Source organism: Myotis myotis, unplaced genomic scaffold (assembly GCF_014108235.1).
Source record: "Myotis myotis isolate mMyoMyo1 unplaced genomic scaffold, mMyoMyo1.p scaffold_m19_p_5, whole genome shotgun sequence".
Lineage (NCBI taxonomy): Eukaryota > Metazoa > Chordata > Mammalia > Chiroptera > Vespertilionidae > Myotis > Myotis myotis.
Genome location: NW_023416357.1, coordinates 77,445,166 through 77,451,165, shown reverse-complemented (window position 1 = coordinate 77,451,165; position 6,000 = coordinate 77,445,166). Strand labels below are relative to the sequence as shown.

At 50.6% G+C, this 6,000-nt stretch overlaps 1 protein-coding gene across 1 annotated transcript in view; it reads left to right on the top strand.

Moving 5' to 3' along the window:
* Positions 1-5,305: 5,305 nt before the first annotated feature.
* MARCHF3 (membrane associated ring-CH-type finger 3) overlaps positions 5,306-6,000 on the top strand; it is a 138,000-nt gene continuing 137,305 nt past the window's right edge. Inside the window, exon 1 of the mRNA XM_036310849.1 lies at positions 5,306-5,523. The gene's annotated coding sequence lies outside the window, so the exon portion shown is untranslated. The remainder of the gene's footprint in view (positions 5,524-6,000) is intronic.

Sequence of the window (6,000 nt, the reverse complement as noted above, 5' to 3'; positions counted from 1 at the left end):
TTTCACAGGGGTCACCTAAGACCATCGGAAAACACATATATAATTACATATTGTTTTGTGACCATAATTAATCACTATGCTTTAATTATGGTCAATTTGAAACAATGAAAATACATCCTGCATATCAGATATTTACATTACGATTCATAACAGTAGCAAAATTATAGTTATGAAGTAGTAACGAAAATAATTTTATGGTTGGGGGTCACCACAACATGAGGAACTGTGTTAAAGGGTCGCAGCATTAGGAAGGTTGAGAACCTCTGGTCTAGGGGCTTACCATCTGAGACCTGGAAAGTGGATTGGGGTTTTGAAGCACTACCTGTTTTCTATGGCCCTTTTTGTCCCGAACTCTGAATCCCTCATTTGCTGTAATGTATGTGCTACCAAGTGCTCACTGCATCCTAATTTCCTAGGTACCAAGACAAATTAGATTAACTTTCCCTCATGGTAGCAAGGCCATGCTAGTTTAAAATGCTATTTTCTTTCTTAATATGTTCAAAAAAGAGGTTGTCTATAAAATATTAATTTTCTTGGAATATCTCCAGTCCCAAAAGAATAGTCCTTCCACAGAGACAGAAACTCTGAGGAAGAAGAGACAGCAGCAACATCAGAGGATGGTCATGAGGATCAAGTGAGTCATTAGGTGAAAAGGCTTAGAATAGTGCACAGCACACAGTAAGTGCTCAATAACTGTTAGGGGTTGTTATTTTCAGTAGAAGGCCCACTATGAGCCTGACTCTGTGCTAGGAGTTACCTACAGCTTCTCGCTTGAGATTCATAACAAGCCAAGGAGAAAAATCTCATCACCCTCTACTCCCCAACCCATTTATTTGGCTTGGAGAAGCTAGCAACTTATCCAAAGTTTTGAATTTAGGAAGCATTAGAAAGAAAGTCCGACCCTTGGTCTATAATATTTCTGGAGCCTATTTTTTTTGTACTGTTTCTTAGATTGCCCTACTATTCTTATTTTTAACTTAGGTTGGGAGTCCATTTTTCCTCCCTGAGCACTTGATCCTCACTTTCCAAATGGCTGTCTAATTTCTTAGTGTTACTGATTTTGTTAGGAATTAAGAGTATTTTTTATCTCTTCTGGTGGATTCCTAATTTGTCTAGTTTTATATCAGGCCATTTCTCCAAGATCATTCTAGTCTTTCATCAGACTTGTCCTCACATAATGGCATTCATTTTTAAGAAGTTCAAAGTACTTACAGTTTAGTTTTTCTTATAGTTTTCCTTCTGGAGCATGTATGAGAAAAATCACACATTTTTGTGGAATGGAAGCTTCTCTTTCTTCCCCATCCATTTTTGTTATCACAATTTTATTTAGTTGAGCCTGGGACAATCAATATAACTCTCATATTGGGCAGTTGCACTGTCATCCAAATGCAATGAGATGTCATTGTTTTGTGAGTGGTATCACCCTGGATGCAAATATTGTGTCAGAGTAATCTCTCTGTCACAAAAATATCTTCTAGTTGTGTACAAACTAACACCACATTTTAATTTGCCAAAAATACCCACATGGTATTTTGTAATCTATACAGTAATTAGTATTTCAAAGCACCTTATCTTGAGTTTCCTCTCCTATCTCTGTGAAGTTAACCAGAAGTATCACTGCAGTTTCACAGATGGGAAACTAAGATAAAGGAAGGTTAATGGCTTGCCCAAGGTCTTAGAATGAACCCATAGCATAGCTGGTATGAGAATCTGCTTTTTCTGATTGCATTTGTTCAAATTCTGAATAATTTTCAAAGTGAATATATGCTGAGAGAGGTGGTGGAAATGGGAAAGGGAAAAGTACTATTCAGTTAAGTAAAGCCTCCAAGACGTTTGGTAATCAAAGAGTAAGGACTGTGAGGGCCCTTTTCCCTCATTTCCATTATAGAATGAAAGGACAATAACCCAATGAGATGAAAATAAATAGAAATTGCAAGCATAAAGAGGAATTGTTCAGATCGCACTATTTTCCAATTTCAACATCATTTTGCTCTTTTCATCAGTCAGTACTACTATAAAAGTCATACCGTTGAAGTGCTTTGAACTATTGTCACGGTGTCCTCCTTAAGCAGATAAACTCGGTGGACCTATTCTGCCACTGCTGTTTTATGGACAAGAAAGCATTTACCTTGGGGGCTGCTGAGATTAGAACCCAGGGCTCCTATCAGTCACACCCTACTGAAATTTAGGTTTCAAAATTTTGTTCCAGTGTCAGAGATGGGTGGCAGTGCCTGAAGGCACACGTGCTCACCATATACAAAGGGACAAGCCCTGATTTCATGGTCCCTCCTCAATCTTCTCATTGCTAAGCCATTCCACAAAAATTCCTCATTCCTTAAGGACTACTAATTTCCTTTGGGGAAACAGGTAGAACTAAACATGACTTTTACATCCATATTTCCATGGTTTTCTCTTTATTTCACACAGATAGGATTATAATGAGCTCTCAGATAAGTAACAGATCTCATTTACCCTTGTAGAGTATGGGGGTGGCCTAAACTCAAGAGATTGTTGGAAGGCCTGGCAACCAAAGGAATAGGTCTGCGTCCGGGTGATAAGCTCTTGTCAAACACCAATTATAACAGAAGATGGTGTGGAAATATGAACTCAGTCTAGATGTGCTCTGTCTCCTCCATTCTATAAGGGAAAATGAGACCAGTTACTTATCCAAGAGCCCTGGCATGGTTGTGTCTATATGGAACAAACAGATGGAAAACCTTGGAAATCGAGACATGGAAGTCATTTGTTTAGTTCTAACTTATTTAGTAAACATAAATGTCCACCCTGGCTGGATAGCTCAGTTGGTTAGAGCATATTGTCCCAATATGCCAAGGTTGAGGGTTTGATCCCCAGGCAGGGCATGTACAAGAATGCATAAGTAAGTAGAACAAATCAATGTTTCTCTCTCCTCTCTCTCAAATCAATACATTTTTAAATTTTTTCCTATTTCTTTTTTCATCATCTAACATAAATATTGTACTACAGCAAGCACATCCAGTGTTTGGATCCTATTACCAAGGTGATTTTAAAAATAATCATTGGCATCTGTAGAAAACCTTCACAGAATGTTAATATGATAAACACAGTTGGCAAACTTTTTCTCTAGTTATATCAAGGAGTGGAGGAAAAAAGCCAAGAAAATGTAGTTTTCCCCTTCACCCCCAACCCAGACCTGGACAGAGACCTGGTCTATATTCCATTCATGTGGCCTACGTCTAATTCCTTTGTTGACAAAGGCCATTCTCCCAGGCCTCTTGGCAGCTAAGACTGTTGGAATTAAATGATCTCCCTTACGTGTACCAGCCATTTGGTTCACTGGGTGAGAGTTTAAATTTTCCCAATTTCTGCTGCACTAATCAATTTTTTCAGGGCCTACTAAGACCTGTCCAGATTCTGGCTTTCTTGATCTTTTGACAGCCTGCCTTATTTATGGACCTTTCCCCACTGAGGCGGGGAGCTGAGGAGACACAATTTGAAACTCAATCCAGGCCAGAGCTCACCTGAGAGCTGCAGCCTTCCCTGTTGGAGGGAGCCATGTCGCTCCTTTTTAGCCACACCCGCAGAGGGGGAGCCCCGCGAAGACCCGGCCTGGAACTGAGAACTCTGGGCTCCCCGGAAAACGACATCCCCTTTGTCTTTTTTCTTGCCAGTGACCCTCACCAGAACCTGCATTTGAAAAGTGAGCTATGCTGCAGGTCCCTCCCTATGGGGGGCAGGCAACCGCTGAGATAAACACTTGTGGGGTCCATACTCCCTCACACATGGCATCCTGAACAGCTGTCCGCGCTGAAGGTGTGTGTCCGGGCACCAGGAAGCTTGGCCCCTTTGCTGCCATGCATACCTTCATTTCACTAACATTCCTGGGGTGTCTTACCTAGGGAAGCTGCAGCTCCAGGCACACAGAGGCCACTACCCATCCACAGCTTGCAGTTCAGGGACTACTAACATTCTAGGCTTCGGACCAGAACGCAACAGCGAACCCTTTGCTTTTTGACTACTAGGCCCACTGCTCCCTATGTGTGCTGCAGCCCAGGTAAGGCCTAAAAACCAGCGGAAGGGCTGACCAGCCCTGCCAGCCTGACGGGCTGGGCGCACAAAGCCTTCTTCCGGGGCTACTCATGGGCGAAACCAGCGAGCTCAGGCTGCCCCATGCCCGGCCCTCGGAGGTCTCTGAGCGAGGTCCCGGGACTTCCCAAGGGGAAGGGAGCGCGAACGTGCAGTGGGCAGACGCTCGCTCGCTCGGCAGCCTTCGCAGATGACAGTTCTGGCCCGTCTGGCGGGCCCAGGGGACAGCGGCAGGGCCACCGCGTGGACGCCACCCCGCAGGACAGCCGGCCCCGCGGGTTTCCATTGGCGCAACTTCTGCAGCACTAGTCCATTTCCAGGGCCTACTAAGAACTGTCCGGACCCTGGTTTCCTCGACCTCTTGACAGCCGGCCTTCTTTATGGACCTTTCCCCACGGAGACCGGGCGCTGAGGAGACAGTTTGAAACGCAATCCCGGCGCGTTCCGGCGCCGTCGAAGCCCGCGCCCCCTTTTCGCCCCGAGGGACGACAGTGCCAGGGCCTCTGGGGTGGAGCAGAGACCCTGGGCGCCAGGTGCGGTCCCCGCTGCCGGTGGTGTGGCGGGCGGGGGTGCGGAGGGGCCGGGCGGTGAACTTGCCGAGAGGTTGGAGGTGTCAGAGTTTTGTTTCGGGGGTATCCACAGACCACAACCAGAACGTTTTCCGGGGAGCCCAGAGTTCTCAGTTCCAGGCCGGGTCTTCGCGGGAGGCTGGGCGACCCCGCGCGGGGCTCCCCCTCTGCGGGTGTGGGCTTCCCCCGACTCCTGGGTCTGCTTGGAAGCAGCCAAATCCCGCGCCTCCTTCGGGCGCCGGGTATGGGTGCTGTCTGCCCGGCCTCGGCCCGCGCTGCGGTGGGGTTTCTCGCTCCACACCGAAAAGATTCGCGGGGGCTCCGGCCTTTCTCAGCCTTTCGGGGTCCCCACTTCCCCCCAGAGGCGCCCGGGTCCCTCCTCAGCCGCACCCACAAGCCGGGCGCCTCACCACCGCCGTCTCGCCGGCCGCCCGCCGCTGGCGCGTCCCCCTCAGCCCTCCGAGGCGGCTATTGGGTCCAGGCGACGGGGCGGAGTCGGACGTCGGCCCCGCCCCCGGCTTCCCCTGGCCCTAGCGCCACTACGATTGGCTGTCGCATCCACCAGTCACGGGTTGGGGCGCCCCGCCCGGCGGGGGCGACCCGAGGCTGGCCCCGCCCCTCCCGCCTCCCGGCCCCGCCTCCCTCCGGAGCCAGGTCTCCTCTGCCGGGAGGTCCGCCTCATTCGCCGAGCCGGTCCTTGAATTGTCAGAGCGCTCCGGGCGGCTGCTGAGCCCGGGCGGCCGCGGGCTGGTCGTGCTCTCTCGGAGGTGCCTGCCCGAGCCGATCCGCCCCGCTCCGCTAGGGCGAGAGCCGTCGCTGCTTCGGGGCAACTTGGGATTCAGGACCCGCAGCAGAGGCGTTGGTTTGCGATCGGGACTTGGCGACCAGGGTGAGTGCTCGGCGCGCAGGCTGGCGGCGCCTCTCGGAACTGTTCCGCGAGCCGGGGGACTGGACGCGTCCTGGGGCGCGTCGGCGCGCCTGCCCGAGGGCGGCCGCTGTGGGGAGCCAGGGCTGGGAGGGATGGACTCCTCGCCAGGTTCCCGACTCCTGAACTTCTTGTTTCAAAGCGTCGCCACTGCCCGGGACGCGACTCTGCGCGCACGCGAACTTGGCGTGTGGTCAGGGCCACCCTGGGCTGCCCAGGGATGTGGCTCCTGGCTCTCTGCGGCCGCCGCACGCCCGCTGGGTCGGCCTCGGCGCCGCGGTTCCTCGATGGCTTGCGCACGGGTTCCTGGAAATTGAACCCGCGCCGGAGTCGTCGGTGCGATCACCCCGAGTCCGCGTCTGATCTGGAGTCCGAGCCAGCGATCTTGGGGTTCGGGGGGTCTTCAACCGTCAGAGAACTTAAGTAACCAGCCAGGTTCTG